This window comes from Centruroides sculpturatus, unplaced genomic scaffold (genome assembly GCF_000671375.1).
Source record: "Centruroides sculpturatus isolate CEXI.00-Female unplaced genomic scaffold, Cexi_2.0 scaffold20, whole genome shotgun sequence".
Taxonomy (NCBI): Eukaryota; Metazoa; Arthropoda; class Arachnida; order Scorpiones; family Buthidae; genus Centruroides; species Centruroides sculpturatus.
Genome location: NW_019384333.1, coordinates 1423686 through 1443706, shown reverse-complemented (window position 1 = coordinate 1443706; position 20021 = coordinate 1423686). Strand labels below are relative to the sequence as shown.

The 20021-nt window shown below is 27.7% G+C and overlaps 1 protein-coding gene and 1 long non-coding RNA gene across 5 annotated transcripts in view; one reads left to right on the top strand and one right to left on the bottom strand.

Moving 5' to 3' along the window:
• The window catches only part of LOC111631113 (ankyrin-3-like), a 279012-nt gene that overhangs the window by 150547 nt on the left and 108444 nt on the right, over window positions 1-20021 (top strand). The gene's annotated exons all lie outside the window — the stretch shown is intronic.
• Window positions 15984-20021, bottom strand: part of LOC111631154 — a 95603-nt gene continuing 91565 nt past the window's right edge. The window contains exons 4-5 of one of the 2 annotated variants that reach the window (XR_002757652.1): window positions 16289-16323; window positions 15984-16194 (exon numbers count right to left, since the gene is read on the bottom strand). This is a non-coding gene — a long non-coding RNA (uncharacterized LOC111631154). Of the gene's footprint in view, window positions 16324-20021 lie in introns of both variants that reach the window. The other variant, XR_002757651.1, reaches the window with a different exon arrangement.

The window sequence follows — 20021 nt, the reverse complement described above, 5'->3', positions numbered from 1 at the left end:
TTTATATAATTCTTAAACACGTTTTATATTTAAAATAAATAAATTTTTAACAAAATATTTATATGAATTAATATTAACCTATTTCTAAAGTACAAAAAAAATTGTGCCAAATTTTTATATATATTATGTGAAATAATTTTTTTGCACAAATTGTGACTAAATCTTTTCATCTCATTTTATACAAAAAAATTAAATTTTTTAAGTATTTTTGTTTTTATTTATTAATATTTCATTCATTCACTTTAGTGGATGGTGTAAAAGTGTTAGTTATTTCTTAGCTGTTAAAATTTGTTATATTTCTTATCCCAATCAGACTTTACGAATTTATATTTGATAACAATCAGTAATTCACACACACATTTTTTTGTCTCTGATAAGGATAGTTAAATTTTTGCATATATAATAGAAATTATTAAGTATTTGTATTAATTTTATATTGATTTATTTCCTTCAAAACTTATGCCAATATTTTTCAAGATTGTTTTTATTCAGTGCAGTTCAATTCTTGCATTCCATTGTTTTTTAAATGGGAATCTATTTCAAAAATATAGTTTCTTGATTTCACAGAATTAATGACGTTACACTGTTCTTGACAAAAAGCACAAATGTTGGAATCACACCCAACCGTATCTTTTCTGGCAACCTGTCACACGGTTTTCATTTTGATTTATTAACTGACAAGGGTGGTTTTTCTAAAATATTGCTTTAATAAAGATAGGTATTGTTATTAGAGGAAAATAAAATGTTCTAAACTAATTAATTTTACAGTAAATTCTGCAGTAAGTATAAATTGTAAGGTTTTTGCACAAAATTTTGTTTGATGCAAAAATTTTCAAAGTTTGATACAATTTTTGCAAACCCAACGATGGTCTTTAAAAAGACCAAAAATGTTTAGACCTTTTTAAGCAGCAAAATAACTATTTTGCTGCTTAAAAAGGTCAAGCATCTCAATTGCTTTCTAGACAGTTACCTTTTATTGTATGTTATTTTAAGACTGATGCCAAACTAGCCTTTCTTATTCAGTGCCAAACCAAAGGCTTCTATTTATTTATTTTATGTATTTTTGGTATTTATGTTATTTTAGGCAGTTTTACACTCCAATTTTTAATGCAATGACTACATCTGATTTTAATATTTAAAATGTTAAATTAGACAAAACTTAAATACATAATTACTCTATATTGTTTAATTTTATCAATATACAGGTTCTCAATTTTTTATTAATATCACCAATATTTACCTATTATTTCCTAAGCAAAGCCATGACGTGTATTCAACTCCATTTAAATTAAATCTGTTAAGTGATATTTCCTTTGTGTAGTTTTCAGAAGTTTAAACTTTATTAGGATTAAACATTTTGAGACTTTGGTGTCTCATCTTCATAAAATGTGTCATTTGATTGAAGAATGATTTCAAAATACAAATGTTTTATCTAAACTTGCTGATTGTCATACAGAAATTATATAAGTGTCATTCCATTCTCAATCATTCCATATGCTCTGATTTGTTTCAAACTCTAACTGTTATTCTTGATAATTTTGAATGTAAGTTACAACTCTTTATTATCTACCTAGACATTAAATGAGCCTTTGACTTCGTGTTACCATCTTGGTAGCTGGATATTTTATTAAAGCTTTTTAATAGTCATCCTTTGATTATAAATGTCTCAATAATTACTTTCTGTTATGACATTTAATATTATACTTTTTTATACTTTTTCCCTAGATTTTTCCTTTGCATACATCAAGAAAATGGAAGAATCTTTTGGGTCCCTGTCCTGAACAGTCTTTTGTTTATATATTATATTGATTTAATTTGAATTCAAATATTATAATACGTAAATAAATATAAATATTAAAATACTGTTTGAAGGTAATCTAATGTAAATAAAACTTAATTACAAAACAAAGGAATAAAATTAACTCTAACAATGTTTACATATATTAATAATAAAACATATGGCTATCCAAAGAAGCAAATTTATAAATGGTATTGTTTCTCAACTATTAATCTTAACAACCAATTTTATTTTTAAGTTTTATGCAAATCAATCCAAGCAGAATTTGTCAGACTTCTATGTTGTTCTGATTCTTTGTCAGACAAAGGAAAAATATAATGTTACAACGAAGTCGTTGAAACTTCTGAATTCTCTGACTTGGTTCTATATATTTCGATCTGAAGATGGAACACTGAAGTCTCAAAAAACATGTAATCCTAATAAAGTTTGCTCATACAAAATTTTTTAAGCAATATTTTCTTTTTTTTTATATTGTTGACTAAATATTTTAAATATTGAATTACTTTTTATTACAATTGTACATTTGGGACTATAAATTTTGTATGGCATTATTTTCATTTATATATACATTATCAGAAGTCTAATGATTCTACTAAATCCATGACATAACTGAAAATAAATATGAAATTTTCAATACCCTTCATCTTGGCAAACTGTATTTTCTGACATCAATATTAAGTACACATAAACAAGAATGTTTGAAACTTTTAAAAATGAAATTTTTATGTCAGATGGTTCAAGATCATAGTTTCGTTGTTGCTGTCAATTACAAATATCCGGTCGGCATTATGCAAAAATACCTACACATTGTCGTCAATTTTCCAATCCCTCAGTTCCATTACATAAAAGATGATGACAATTTTTAATTACAATCTTTGTAATTAACTGCATTTCAAATTCTTCTGGATTGCTATATTTCTCTAACATCATATTCTGTTTCTGTTACCAATATTCCAAAATCACTATTTGCAACAATCTTTTTAATTTTCTCAGCATTGGACATTCAGTCCTGTAGTGTATCGTTTTTTCTACACATTGTTTTGAAAGCATATTGAGTCATTTAATATTTGTTTAAAAATTATCATCATCTAAAATCTGACATCTTTTTGTATATTATTCAATTATAATTGAATATTTCTTGACCAAAATAGGCAGCTTTATTCATGCTATTTTGCAAGTACAGTGTATCTGGATCTTCTCTTTTTGTGAAGTATTTTTAATCTTGTCTTCACTGTTTTTTGATTTTAAAAAAAGACTATTGATGTTTGATTTGTATATCTTTTATTAGTATTTGTATATGAAACAAATTGATTTTGGCTTTCTAATAAAGATTGGATGCAAGTGATTACATTTTGTATTTATATATAAAATTGAAATCTTATTTGTAATTAACTTTGGTCAATTAGACCTAAATTGTCATCTTATTTCTAAGCCACTTTATTAATAAAACTGATCTTTCTCAGTAAACTTAACATAATGGAGTTTATGTTAATTAAGAAGAAATAACTAATATAATTTTAAGAGCCAGAAGTTTTATTTTGAGAAACATTTTTGATGTGTAAATATCTTTGGATTGCTACAATTTCTTATCGAGTAAAAGTGGAACAAACTGTATTCTTTAAAATTTTAAAGAGGAGATGGTTTTGTCATTGGCCTGGCAAGAGTGATTCACAACTCACTCTAGCTGCTCATTGTCTCTGGGCAAGTCGACTCATTGCACATGCATGACATGGTTTTTTGTAAATTTTTTGAACTTATAATCAAACTCTTATTTAAACATTATTCCATTATCAAATAACCATCTAGGAACAGTTAAAAACCTGATGCAGAGCCCAGAAGAGTTTTCATTGTTCTATTATCACACCGTAATTGGTTCAGAGTGCATCATTATAATTTTGGTGTGGTGAGTGGTTATTTTACATTTACATGTAGTGTCATTTGTTGCTTACTTTTTCTCTCATCAAGCAAGTGTCAGTAGCAGGAGATTGCATCCAAAATGCCTTGTCTTGCTTTTAAACTCCTTTCAAAATCTAGACCACTTGCACATAAATTTATAACACATTAAATAAATAATAAAACAATGGGATCGGTGTAGACAAATATTAAAATTAATAAATTCTAAAAATTTTTTCGTTTAAAAAAACTTCTAAGAACCACAAGTGACGTTCACTCTTTAATTCCGACTTCGATAGAGTTTAAAAAAACAGAGAAAACCAGAGAATTATTTTCACTATTTCTTACTTTATTATGTTATCCATATATATTTCGCTATTTTAGCCTCTTCAGTGGATATTACACTGTCAAGTTGCCAGTACTATTATAGTTCATCAAGCTATCCCAGCATGCATCGACATATGCTCCGGTATTTAANAAAGCAAGGATGAGGGAAAATGGCTAATTGGGATGGGTAATCAAAGGCAAAAAGTTATAAAAACCCCAGTCTTGAAGAACATGTGGGACATCATCATCAATTGTTATTGTCGTCATCATTGATCATTATCACCTTTGTCATCATCAGCAGCTCAGTTCAGCTCAGGACAGACAGTAACACCATACAGCCTGGCACATATAGAGCCAAGATAGTGTCAACACACTACAACAGTTTATCTTAACTATACCTACCAGACAGAATTGCGTAATCAGAGCAAACACAACATTGCTTCTCAACAATTGTCAACTATCATCAAAAATCATGTTTGTCAAACATCAAGCCAAGTTCTCGGTGAACAACTTCTTGTTATGGCCCCAGGCTATGCCATCACCAGTGTCAACACCACTGATACATCACGCAAGATTATACCCAGCTGTGAAAGAACTTTCGAACCTATTTAGGTCAGTTTAAACAGAAACCCTCATACATTGATGTAAGAGACTTTCAGTTAAGTAGACACATTGTATGTAAAAGTATTTGTCATCTGTGCCTCTACAACCACCACCCAAATACAAAAAAGACCCTTGACTATTCCTGATATGGGAGTAATGATTTCCCCATCAGATAATCCACAATACCATTGAGTTATAAGGAGAGTCATAGGTTTAGCATGATGCTTTTATCTCGTACATACACAATGAAGGAAATATCACATTAATATTTTATAATAAAAATAATTGTTAATATTAGTACAGATATTTTAAAAGATTTTTTTAGTACTACTATTTACATATGCTTTTGTCATAATAACATATACAAATTTTATGTTAGTTTGCATATATTCATTACAGGCACTCCCCTACTTATGAACAAGTTAGGTTCCCAAGGTTTCGTCATACATTGAAAACTAACCTAAAAAGTACATCTGTACACAGAATAACCATTTATTGTTAGTGTTTAATCCTTCAATGTAATTAATAGAATATATTACACTCATTTACCCACTCACTACTGCTTACTAGCAGCTATTTCAAATATGGTTTTCTACCTAATGCACTTAGTTTTATAATTTCTTGTTTAGTTTCCACAGTAATAGAGTGGTACTTCTTGCATTTATCTCCACTGCTATATTTACTATTATGTTTTTGATGTATTTTTAAAGCATTAGTGGGTCCACTAGTGGCTTAGTAGATAAAATCACTGAACACTAGTAGTTGGTCAACACTTGCACTTTAACAATAGGCTGAACACATGGAGTTTTCCAAGTTTTCTTCACATTAGTAACACCAAAATAGGGGCCAGTTTCCAATAGAAAGTCAGGAGACATCCAAGCAGCAGAGGAGGCATCCCCTCAGCAGATTGCTCACATGTCACATTGCTAAATACAAATAAACTTAAACCTAAATTTACAAGCTTTTATCATAAAAGTTTATAAAAATTGCAAATAGCAAAAAATGCCATTACTCAAATGTTAACAATTTCAATGCTATTTCACAAGTAAAACAATGGAAACTCAGAATTCCCACAAAAGCAAAAAATATGCAACAGAAATAAATCTACATTAATTATTTATTAAAAATTTATTATTTTTTATCAGTCAAAGGCTGATTTTGATGCCACCCCAAGAGCGGCAAGGGAACTTCAGAATCTGTGCAAAATTTAAATTTTAGATGACAGTCAAATTGTTTGTAAGTTTGAAAGTTTGTAAATTGAACGCTTGTAAGTAAGTGAGTTCTCCTGTATCCAAACGATATTTTCATGCAGTTTCTTTCATAATACTACAAAGCAGATTGCCATAATTTTGAAATTTTATTACTATACTAGGCTGAAGAGTTTTATGCCATTGCCGGAAAATCACTTTTCATAATTTCTTCAGGAGATGATTAAATTTTAAATCTTATTGACTGATATGGTATTTATCATTTCATGTTAATTTAACTCAAATGTTTAAAGGTATATTATTAATGGAGACAAAATTTTAATATGTTGTAGATCATCTCTTTTCTTGTAGTAACTTTCCATTTTATCCATAGACATGATCACAAATACTGTACCTTCTTTGTGCCAAATGAAAAATATTTGAAAGCCATTATTTCTTGCATATCATTGTTTAGATGACTGACAACAGTAATCAATTTTGAATCGTGTTTGAAAGCTTATTGAATTTAAATGCTTCTAGAGAATGTTTAGTCAAAACAAACCAATTACTTTCAATTAAAAAAATCAAACAAAAAAAGAACTATTATTCCTTTATAGTTTGGGCAACTAGTTAGAATATCACTAAGTTAATATTGTTAAGAGTTTATTGTTAATAAGTTAAGATTTTTTATACATACCAGCAGGGTTCTGTGACCCTCCACAGTACAAAGTCGCAGCTTTCAAAGCCTTGATCAAGAGAGCATATATGCACTCCTCTTCCCAAACAGCAATCGGTCCAAAATTAAACACATAGAGGATATAGCCAAACAGCACAGATACCACGGGTTCATAAGTAAACTGAACACAAAAATACAACAGCAGGAAGCAAACCGTCCCCAACTCTCCAACATTACTCCAAGTAGCAACATCCCTATCACATATAATCTGGTACTAAAATCCATATACAAGGAGATAGCTAGGAAAAAGAATATCTGTATTACATTTAGAAGACATGCTATGATTTTTGATTTGTTATGAAACGGAAAAGACACCCCAGACCGAAATAAGCTTCCCGGCATCTACATCATCCCTATCATTGATCACAAGTAGGATAGAAATATGGTCTACATAGGATTGACCAAACGCCCCCTAGTAACCCGAATCAAAGAGCATAAAGCGGATATTAACCATGAAAGAACCAACACAGCTCTTGCAGTATATTCTTTGGACCCTGACATAGAACCCATATTCTCTCAAGCAAAGGTCATTCACACCACCCACCGCATGAACCATCTCAGATGACTGGAGGCGATCTACATATGCCTAAACACAATTAAAGAATGTAATTGCATTAACTACAAGGATGAAATTGCTCTATCTACGGCCTGGCAGGCCCTACTAGATAAATCTCTAGGATAGAACACATGCATAACACGCAAGTCTGTAGTGACATTATTGGGTCGGGACTTCGTTCCGGATCGTATTTCTTAACAACTTTGAACCGAAATGCATTCCATTAGGGGATTGTTACCTGAAGAAGAACCGTAATGGTTCGAAAACGTTTGTAACTTTATTGTAGAGTGTGAGGAAACACGCATCGGTAAAAGGTTTATAGATACGTGTTTTGGTTCCTATTTCCTTAATTTGGTTCCTATTTCCTAAGTTAATATCAACCGTGCTAACTGGGTATCCATTTTGGTTCCTATTTCCTTTGTAGTTTTATAGTAAGTACTGGAGTGGATCCAGCAGACACTTATAAATAACAATGTACTGTTTCGTCAATGAACAGAAAGTGAAGCAGCCATAAGACTGTGATGTAATAATTCTCCTTGGTTTGAACATTGTAGTATAAATGATTATCAAACTATTAAAATGAATATTTCAATAATTTATAAAGAGAAAAATGTTAAAAAAAGAAAAACTAAAAAAGCATTATGCGATTGTTAAAAATGTAAATAACAATAATTTAAATACAGGTGTGCAACTTGTGAAATGCCAGGATAGTTTAATCAGTATAAACAAGCAAAGTGTTAAAGAATATTGCCAATATTACAAAAAGTATAGAAGATAATTATACAATTGTATTTTTGATATTGAAGTTTTATATTTTAATTAGTTATTGCAACTGAAGGGGGCCATTTAGGATCAAAATACATCTTGTATCAACAGATAATTTAATAAGTGAATTTTATTGATGAAACAGTGCATCATTATTTATAAGTGTTTTTGCTAGATCCTCATCTGTACTTGTTATAAAATGACAAAGAAAATAGGAACTGAAATGGATACAGTCAGTATTAAATTAGTGATATTGATTACTTACATTTGAGCAAAGTTTATTCAATTTTGATGAAATATTCTTGATAGACAATGTTTCAATGTTACTGATATAGTAGACCTCAACTTTCATAATCTGTGTGTTTGTATGTATTTTCATTTTTCCTGTGATGATGAAAAGGACAACAAGGAAGACATCAATATTTTCATTTGTATTTTTTACAATATGTTTAAAAGTATATTTTGCTCTGGATTTGAAAAATCCAGAGCAAAATATACTTTTTAGAAATTTATTTATTAGTTTACATTACAAATTCTCACTTGGAATTGTACAATTCTTTTCATCTGTCAGATGAAAATCTACATATTATTAAAATTTTCTAATAAATGATCTATATTTTGAATAAGTGAATAAAATCATTAGGGTGAGTGTACAAAGCCAATGGGGAGTTGACCCACTAATGCAGCCAGGAGAGTGAATCGCCTAGTTAAAATAAGTGTATATCAATAATGAAAAACAGATAAAATATTATGGACATTTAGTATGAATTAACATTTTTAATTTGGTTTCATCACAAATTGACTAAAAATGCCTTACATTAAAATTTAAGTGGATTTCTCAATTGCCTAAAATTGTTGTTATATATTTATTTTTATGGTACAATATCAAACTATTATCACTTATGGAAGGTATATATAAGAAATTTGATTTTGTGATATGTATGCAAAAATTTGATATTCCTTTACAGAGGCTAAAGTTTTAACAATGATTAATAACAAGTATGATCGTAGAATGTGCTACTTTCGACCTAGAAGATATTAAGTGTACGATCTTCTAGACATAACTAAAATTAATTTTGGATTTAAAATATACTTACATATGTTAATAGTATTGATCTATTAATTTTCTAATACAAATAACTCATTTCTTCATTTCACAAATTCTGGAACAAAGATAATAAAAATGATGTATTTTTAAAAAATCTTTATAGTAAATTAAAGAATCTAACTCTTTTTTTCTTGCTTTTGTTGAATTTGAAAAATTATAAAATAATAATAATCTGACATAAGTATTTTCAGAGTTTTATATTAGATAGTTGATTGCCATTATGATCAAAAACCAATTCTTTCGTACCTCATGGACGTTCGATTGAAATAAATCTAGATTTATCAAATGTCAAAATCAAAAATTTTTAATGAATTAATCTTCCAGGTTTGATAGTTGTCGAAATTTAGATCATTTAAGGTATAAAAGAAAAGCAGTAAGTATGCTAAGTCTTGTATTAGATGATTAATGTAGATAAAGAATTTCTTATTGGATAAATTATAATCACTGACGAGCACTATATTCAAGGAATGAGTATCTTGATATTGATATAAACAAATGTAACATTTGACTATATGTCTGTAAGTCATCAAGAGGTAGATTTTCAATACGATTCAAATATTGAAATCTATTGCATTGAAAAAAAATTGAATTGTATTGCCATAGTATAATCAGTTGTTATTTACATATCAGTAGATTTTAAATTATATGATTTAATAAAAATTTTAAAATTTCATTTTAACTGCTCACTATGGTTTGAAAGTTAAATGATATATGATATTTACTAAATTCAAAATTTGAATTATTAATTGTTATAGATTTTTATTTCATATTGTTAAAATAATCTACCCTGTTCTGCTAGGATAACTTAAGAACATTAATAATAAAACAAAGGATATATGGTTGGTTTTATTTGTTTAATTATTATTTGTTTTACTAATTATAGAAAACATATTTTATTATTATGTACTTTTATCATTAAGTTAAAAGTTTTATAATTTGTTAACCTTTTGTATGTACTCATATCCATTTGGATTTTTAGTTTTGCCTTATAGCTCTTTGGCTATAGTGCATTTTGTAGAGCTTTCTATTAAGTTCTGTGATGATTAATTTGTTGATTGTCTGTTATTAAAATGAAAAATAAATCGTAGTGTGGAAGCAGAAGAAAATTTAATTAATAAATGCACCAAAATTACAAATCTATTACTACTAAGCAATGTCCCTTAATAACTAGATAAGATATTATAGCTTCATACACATCAGAAAATCCAGCAAAAAACAAAGTTTATATAAATGAACATTTTCAACAATTTTAAAATTATTATTACTTTCCAATTGCTTTTGTGAATCTGATAAAGATTAGGCTCTCCCCAGAGAAAAATAGTATCTGCAGCAGTAATTGCAGCAAAATTTAAAAAGCTTCTGTTTTGGCAGCACATTCCATTTTCGATTGTAATCTGATGAGGGTAATTTAAGATTACCAAAAATTTTTCTCACATTCAACTTAAATTTTAGTTAAAAAATTGCTAGAATTTTGTTTGTAATATAGTTTAAACCATTTTATTTATAGTTATAAAATACAATTTATTTTTTCCCATACTTGGTAAAAGTAACATTCATTCATTCATTGTTTATAGAATAAAATCAGATTAAAAACTGCAAGTCTCATTTAACACAATACAGTATCTTGATAAAAATTCTTTTTATTTAAATATAAGCATGTCTAATCAATTCAACCAAAATCATCTCATTGAAATTTGATATCATTGTTGTTTTCTAACTGCCAAAGGAATACGCATATCCGAACAGTGATAGTTGAAATGTGATTATTAAATAAATAAATGCTTACTGGAACTAATTAAATAATTCAAAATTAAACAAACACCTTTCACTAGTCCAGCAAAATGTTTAATACGTTAAAAACGTTTTCGACCGATTTAAGCGATCTTCTGAACTGATCTTCCATCAATATAATGAACGAAGTATTCAAATAATATTATTCGAATACCAGTGAAAGGTGTTTGTTTATTTTTAAATGTGATTATTCCCTGAAAATATTATATTTATGAAATTAAATATTTTAAACTCTTTCTAGGCATTTCAGGTAGTCTTGTTTCCAAAGCTTATCTTTGCAAATATCTCTCTTTCTCAATTTAAATAAAATTAAAATATCTTATGGACATCTGTTCTGCTATTTTAACTTCTGATTCAAATGTGTGTAATACATTTGATTCCTTAAATCATTTGTTTATGATTTTCTCTAATACATATTTTGAAGATGATCTATTAAGCAACAGTGAAACATTTATGTACAAAACAAATGTTTCCTCCAGCTTTAGGTGATATTTCTGTGAATAATCTTAGTTTTTAATCTGATTTTATTCTATAAAGAAACGTTTCTGACAATTTAAATTGTTTTATTCAAATTCTACATCTCTAGGACTTGTTTAATTCTAGAGTTAGACAGTTTCATAGATTTTTCTTGTAATAGTAACTGAATCATAAATAAAATACTTAGACCATGTAATGTAGAGATATTTTGCTTCTTTCCACAAACTACAAAAGGCCAATCTATGTAGACTGAAGTAAAAATTCTCCACTTGTCAAATGACTTTTGCTATTTATTTATTATTTTATTTTATTATTTACGACTAATATAACTGTTATAAAACTGACAAGAATTAGTTATCAGAAATTTGGAATTATATATATTTCAAATATTGTAATTTTTAAACCTTTAAAATACAGTAAAACCTGTTTGGAATAGAATCTTAATAAAATGGAAACCTGCCCAAATGGGAAAAATTCTTCAAAATGTGGCGATATTCTGCATTAAAAGGAACCAGTTCAAAATGAAAACCTTCCAAACTGGAAAATATATTTTGTACTGTGAGAGTCCAGTTTATGCAGGTTTTACTGTAATTATTTTGTCTTTAGAACTGCAAATTCAAAAGCAAGCTCATACCAAGTACTTTGAACTGCTGCATTCCACGTTTTAAAAATTATTCTAATACAAAAATGACTTGTCACTTTGTAACACCTTTCATGCAATTATCTATTTACCTTTTGTTCATTGTGTTGTTAATGAAATTAATTCATTTGGAAAGCTGATTTTTGAATAGTATTTATCATTTTGTTTTGAAATTTATTTTAACTAATTTTTTTTAATATTAGGAACTTGCATTGTTCATTTTCTCACTTGCTTCACTTTACCAATTTAATCAATTATTATTTTGTTTAGTAAAAAAGTAGAATGAATAATGATACATTTTAGCTAAATTTATTAATTATGAAATAGGTTTCTGAAGACAAAGTCTGCACAAAAAGGATTTATCTTGTGTTCCAGATTACACACTTTCTTGGCGACTGGCCCTTTTTTTTTGGCTACTGGTCATCAGAAGTTAAAAAGTCCTTTTAAAAAACACATAAAAATATATCCAATTAAAATTACAAGAATTTCTAGAAAGGGAACTGGTGACATACAGACTTCTTTCTTGCTTCCATCCATACCTTGCAGGTGTTATGGCTTTTATCTACTGGAGATGAGCACTGAAAAAAGGAAATTTAAAAAAGCTGTCAGACTTTGTTTTCAGAAACCTAATAATTGCCATTTGGATGAAATTTTACAAATAATTATGAAATGTTAGAGATAGTGAGATTGCAAAGAACAATGAAAAATGGAGACTACTGATATATTGAGAACAACTAGTCCCAATTAAAGACCGTGCCTTTTAACAGTTTGAAACTAAATAGAAAAACTCAATCTGAAGAAGTTTTCTGTCATTCTTCATCTTTTATGTTGAAGTTTTTTCTTATGATTTGTTTGTGTTGGCGAATTCTATCTTCTGAATTAGCTGCTTAATTCTATCTTCGGAAAGCCCTTTGGTCGGTGATTGGGATTTGGGTCTTGTGATTTTGTAAATGCAATTTCTCTGTTTTTTCATTTTGACATTTTATATCATTCTTTGTAGAATAGAATTTCCTTTTTTTTTCCTTTTCTTTTTGCCCTTCTTTTTGGGTGTTTGTCAATCCTTAGAAGTAAAGGCATCAAATGCACTTTGGAAACTTGGGTCTGGATAAAGTTAACAAACCATGTCACTTCTCTCGTTCTTTGCCATTAACTCAACTTTGTGTATTGATAATGCCATGAGTCAGTGTTTCTGAGTTTTCCAATTAATCGAGTAATTCCAAAATTTAGTCAAATACCAGATAACGAACTTGACATCTTTGGTAGATCAGAAATACATACTTCTTGCTTTCCAGACTTCTGACTATAAATTAGTATTTGGTGTCAAGTCTTCTTCAAATATCCTTACACTTTTTTAATGTCAATAGGATAGATCAAGATATAAGATTTCATATGAGTCAGTCATTTTAGAATGATTCACTTATAAAATCTAATATCAAGTTTAATCCCAATGGATAAGGTACATTAAATATCTTAGAATTTCTTGACATTCTTCATGATTTACACATGATTCTCTGTCTATGCTCAAATTACAGCATTAGTAAAATCTTTATTGGACTTTAATCTTCCCAAACTTGATCAGGATATTATATTAATAAGTTTCCCGTGACAATTTGACTTGATTTACTTAATTCTTTTATTAAGGTTCAAGATTATAAATAAGCTCCTTTTAGTTTTGTAATCAACTCACTAATGATATCATCCACTTAAAGAATTAGTCATCAATGTAAATCCCCACAGCCAATAATCTTTTATTTTCTCTTAGGATGTATATATAATATTTACTCTCCAGACGATGTAATAACATCTCCCAGATAGTATTAAATCGTATGCACTATTTATTAACTTACATACTAACTTTTCTGGACTATATAAAATTCTTAGGCTATCCACATACACTGTTTCTTTTAACTTGCCATAAAAGTAGGCAGTTATATATTATGAAACATAACACTAATCTCTTTTGATAAAATGACTAGGACAATAAGCATACACTTGGAAATTTATTTTTAAAAATTCAAAAAAAAAAGACAATACATTAAAAATGTCTTTGCATCTTGTCCTTTCTAAACACTGTATCTCATGGCAGATGGTCCTTTTCTTTAGAGGCTTCATATCTACCTCAAATATAAAATGTTATAAAATTCCCTCAGGCAACAATATAATTAAAAAATAAACATTTGATAAAATTGCTGGGAAAATAGGTCCCAAGGTGCATAAAAAGGATGATGTAAAGACAATTTTTATATATATTTTTTTGGAGTTTTTTTAATAAATTTTTAAGTGAATTATTAATCTCATAACAGATACAGTTAACCAGAAAGATTCTATTTTCATTACTAGTATGTACAATTCATAATCGACTCCTGTCTTTTTTTGATATCCCATAGCTACACATCTCACTTTTACTTTGTCTAAATCGTCATCATGTCTTACTTTTGAATTATACTATCTCTCTTTTTGATCACTTTGATATTGGTTTCAGTTTTACAACCTAAAGATAAGAACACTTCGTATGATATGAATGTTTTAATTCCACCAAATGGAAGAAATAAATACCTTTGATAACTTCTTGATAATAATCAGGGATTTTATTCAAAATGTTTGCTTTTGAATCGGTGGCATTCTTTATTTCTTAGACAAGCTTCTCTTATTCCTGTGTCCCGGTTAGACTATCTCCAAAAAATTCCTGGGATATTTTTGAACCAATCAATTTCATTTCTGGTTCTCCTGAGTTGTAGGGTGACACCTTAACTGTTTGTCCATATGGCCAACAACATTACTCTTTGAAATGCAATAGAACCCAGTTATTGAATCAGTGATTTTTATATACTGTTTTTAATTAATCAATGCAAAATTGCATATTTTATTTTTGTTCCATAATTTAAATTTAAAATAATTCTATAATTCTAAAAACAGCCCTGATGATGATAAGTGTGAATGCTTAATAAAAGTGTTTATTTTAATAACCAAGTTTTTTTCTCTCTCTGTCTGTTACTTGTTGACTCTCTAATGTTACTTGTCATTTTTCTTTATTGATCATCCTATTTTGGCTAGATATGTATTTTGCAATCTATAGATATCCTGTTAATTACTAAATCTTTCCATGGGTCTTGTGTGAGGTGCATTCAGAGTCAAGATGCCAATTATTGGGTTTTCTCTTGTCGAGATATGGAAATTACTTGTGATATAAATAAAAGTTTCAACAATTGTATTATTGGTTTCTCTTCTATTCTTTTGGAAGGTAAAACATGAAGATTCTGATGGCTTACCTGTTTTTTCTGTGTCCTTTTGGTGTAACACCCAAAAAATGATCAGATTTTTCCACATGCAGGAAACTTTTGTTGACTTTTTGTCTTTTTTGAATCTTATGCACATTTCTCATCTTATATGTGATTTCTTGTCTTAGTTCTAATATATTGTCTAATTTCCTCCTTTTGTAGTATTTGAAGGATGTCCTCGAGTGTTATTAATCTTTGAGGTTATAGCACAGTCAAGTCATTTACAAACTTAGAATGAAATCCTCCAATTGCACAATATATAATTTCTTTGGCATTAATGGTGTGATTTGCAACATGCACTAGGATGTAACATTCTTCCTCTTTTAATATGTGTATTAATTGACTCATATAATTAAACGCCATAGTCTTGGAAGTATCACCATTGGCGCTCGTAACTCTTTACTTTAGTGATTTTTTGGCTCTAAACCTATAGTGATCATTTTATTTTCTGTAGCACTTGGATTTTCTTTAACTTGTCATCTACTTTATGTCATATTCACCAATGAAAATTTCTGCTTGCTCAGCCAACAAAACATTTAAAATAACAATCATACATTTATCATGTATTTTTCCCATTTCACAAGATCTGAATGTACCACTGTTAAGTAGATGATCATGCATCCCCAATTTCCAGGGACTGTCCTCAGTTTGGCTATTTTTAATATTTGATTGTAAAATCAATTTTTGAATATAGCTATTTTAACACATCAATACAACATTACCTATTTATAAATCAATAAATAAATAAATTCTAAAAAATAATCAAAGTTCAATTAGTTTTACACCCTATTTTCACCGATTACAAAATGTGTTCTCAGTTGAAATGTAAGTGTTACAATCTTCCTACTGTTAGGCAAACATTGCCTTTAAATCATTTCTCTACCGTTCAAGATGAACCTGACTTTTAGAGCCTACACATGATAGTCATTTGTAGATAAATTGTATTTTGTATGTAACTTACTCATTATTATGACCAAATTTCTACTCTTCAGTAGTCATATATTCCTAATCTGTGTGACATCTACTAATCATGATCTGTATCATAAAGAAAAAAGAAAAATAGCAACTATTAATCTTTTAAGGATTATAAAGACAAAGAACAAAAACTTTTCCCAACAGAAAATCTTACCTTCTGCAGTTTTAACCTAAAAAGAAATGTTCATTCTGGAAAAGAAAGGTCTCCCATCATGAAATAATCATTATTTACAGATTAAATAAAATAAATATATTATTTAAAACAATAAATTTATTTTTTATTTGGCTCTATTAATATAGATGTTCCTTTACAAATATATTTTTATGATCTTGTCTTAAACCGATGATAATTGTCTATTGAAAATGTTTATTCTTTAATTCCTACTGGATAGTAAGGTTTTTGTAGGATCAAGTTATATTAATTTAGTTAAAGGGATTAATATTTTTATGATCTTTTTTAAAATGCTTTATTTCTTTTCTTATGTGTTTCAATTTTATCCTTTTTATTAATTAAAAAACTCTCAAATTAAATAAAGTGTAGTTTATTAAACTTGAAGCTTAATGACCTATACATTTATTTTTGAGTAAAATGAAAATCAAATTATAATCTTATATAGATTTTATTAAATAAATTTATATTATTTATTAATTATGCTTGAATCACCTTTATAATAACTATGATGTAAGATAGTAGAGTAAATAGAGTCAAAGGTGGAAAAATTTTTTGATGTGCAGGAAAAACATCAAAAAAGTTTTTTATTTTTTACTCTTATGCTTGTACTGAAATTATAATAATTTATTGTAATTCATTCTTAATAAATTGTAAAAAATTCTTTGTTTTAATATATTTATAAGTATGACTTTTTAAGTTTTATATCAGTGCTCTTTTTTAATTCCGATGTCGAAAGATACGGGCATATTCTTTCCAACTTCAGAATTATTGAAATTCCGAATGTATTTAAGGACGTTTCTTGCATTCTTTGATTTCTATAATATTAGTATAGATTATGTTGCAAAATATCAAACTATACGAAATTGGGAAAATAAATAATAAATAATACTAAAATTTAGAGAATTAAAAACTCCATATTAATTCTAAAAAATTTAAATAATTTAAAATAAGTTTTATTCATGAAAATATATTAATCTAAATAACTGATTTGTGTTGTTTTATTAAAGGATAATCATAATCAATGACCATAATACATTTNCAGCGTATGGTAAGTTACTATATTTCATATTTAAAAAAATTAGTTTTAAAATTTATTTAAGATTTTAGATGGCGCATTTTATGGGCTTTAGTCACATCTACATTCAAAGTAACGACAATAGAATACTATTTTATGTAGTCAACACAAACTTATAATTTTCATTGATTCCATGTATAAAGAAAACTAGAATAAAATCTACCGCTTGCCACATTGAACCGATAAATTTTATTTCAAACTACAAAAAGAAGCGATCGTTTCCTTAAAAACTTATGCAAATTGTAAAATTTATCAATTCGACGTAGCAAACTGTAGGCTTTGAAAAAACAAACTAAAATTTATAATTTAAATTCATACGATATGCAGTGTAATATAGATGTATAATTGTAAGAATACACAACTATTAATGCTGTATCATATTGGACTAATTTACAATATCTAAAATGAATATATAATGTATATATCTACATAAATCTATACCACATACATATTTAGAATTATCAAAAAATTTAGAAAAATGTGCTAGACCTTTTTATGTTGGACAGTTATCATTATTCATAACAAGGTATTAAATGATGAACTTTCAAGTTTGTAGTACATTTTGAAGTTCTGCCAGAAATTCTGTTGGATAAAATTATGTAATTATACTTTAATCTAGAAGAAAAATTTCATTGTACTTTAGAATATAATTCAAAATCTTCATTTCATTCTCTAATAATTATAGAGAACATTGTCTCTTTCTATAAAAAAGTTTTTTTTTTTATATATGTAAGAAATTTTTGTGATGTTATAAAACTTTTTGTGAAATTTAATGAAAAGACCTTAGGTAGATCCAAATAATTTCCTCTATTTTTGAGAGATTATATTTATTTTAAATGTTTTTCTAATGTAATGACGTACAGACTACATTTTATATTGATTAAATGTAATGTATATTTTTCCTATACGACGATCTTTCTTAGACCGATATCAGATATTTATTGTTATCTTGACCGATAACAATAAATTGTGTGTTTCCTCTGTAGGCACAGGAAATTGTGTACAAAAATTTTTTATAGTTGTTAGAAAATTTAAATAATTATATGATTTTATGCAACTGCAGAATTTATTAAATATTGATAAGAAATGTTGATCGAAATGTTTATTAATTTGTGATCAATGTTACTCTAAAATCAAATATTTTCTTAATAAGCTTGTTAAAAAAATTTGTAAATATTTTCTGTGTTAACAGTATATACTATTTAATTGAAATTTACTAATTACTCAGAATATATTCTGTTTACTGTCATTTGTATATATGATACTATATATATATATATTAATACAATATTAGGTTTGCATTATAGTTAAATAAAATTTCTGTAATTAAACATTAACCATGTGTTTGCCTATTACTTTTCCAATTAGTTGATTCTAAATCTTTTCTTAGCTTTAATATTTGGTCATTTTTATTGATAGTTAGATATTAATTAACTATTGATATTATTAGGAAGAAAATATTTTTTAAAAAATAATTGAAACATATTTTTTGACTTTAACAAAATTAATCATTTTTATTATCTGCATTTTTTTTCTAACAAATGTGTAAAATAATAGTAAAATATGCATTTCTAATCAATCATCTAATTTAAGTAGGGGGCTTGCAATCTAGCAACATTTTAGATATAAATAAAATTGATAAATTAATGCTTACTTATTTTGAATGAGACTTAATGCTCAATAGCATTAAGAATAATGCTGAAAAATCACCACCAACTGATCAAGCTAACAAAATAACACATTCTTTTAAATTGGCAATTGGATATTTTAATGCAGTGACGCAAATGTTTTTGGTGGTTTTAAACAGCTGCCTTTGGGATAACATGTAAACTGAATGTTCTTTAAGCCTGATAGAACAGAACACATTATAAATGTTCTCGAACACGAGTTAAAAAATTAAAACAAATACAGTGATATAATTGGTTGAAAAGGATTACATAAGATTTTTTCTGATTTATAAATTGTAATTCCTTATTTGCTGGAAATCTCATACTGTGCCTTCCACAATTGAGACATTGTATGTTTGTCTTTAAAATTTATGTATCTACTTCTACTTGTTGATTTGTAAATTGTAAGCACTCCAAATGCTTGAGTAAGTGATTTCTTGTGACTGTTCTTGCCATCCTTGTATTTTCCCAATTCACTTCCATTCACTTCCATAGATAGCCAAAGCAATAGATAGAGAGTCCTTCCTCATATCATGCTAGTGTTCTGCAATTCTATACCTTAATGAACATTTCATGATACCCATATATTAAAAGTGCTGGTGTATCCTGTTTTCCCCAATTGGGTACAATGTATATGCCCAGTGACAGACAAATAATCTTTATTAGATCCTGACACTGGTAGGCACAATTGGGAATGCTGTAAAAGATATACATTGAAGATCCATGCTGACACAAAAAAGCAGATAACATATGTAAAAAGTAATAAAATATAAAAATAGAAACAAAAAAAAAGTATTAAAAAAAAGCAAAATAATAAACAAGATCATGTATTTACAAGACAAGGAAGATTCTGATCAACAACAACCAAAAACACGATACATACAAGGAGGTGTATTGTATTTGTACCATTGTCCACCAAGGTGATACTAATTCTAGCAAAGTAGAGTATGATCAGTTCTTGAAGAAAATGAAA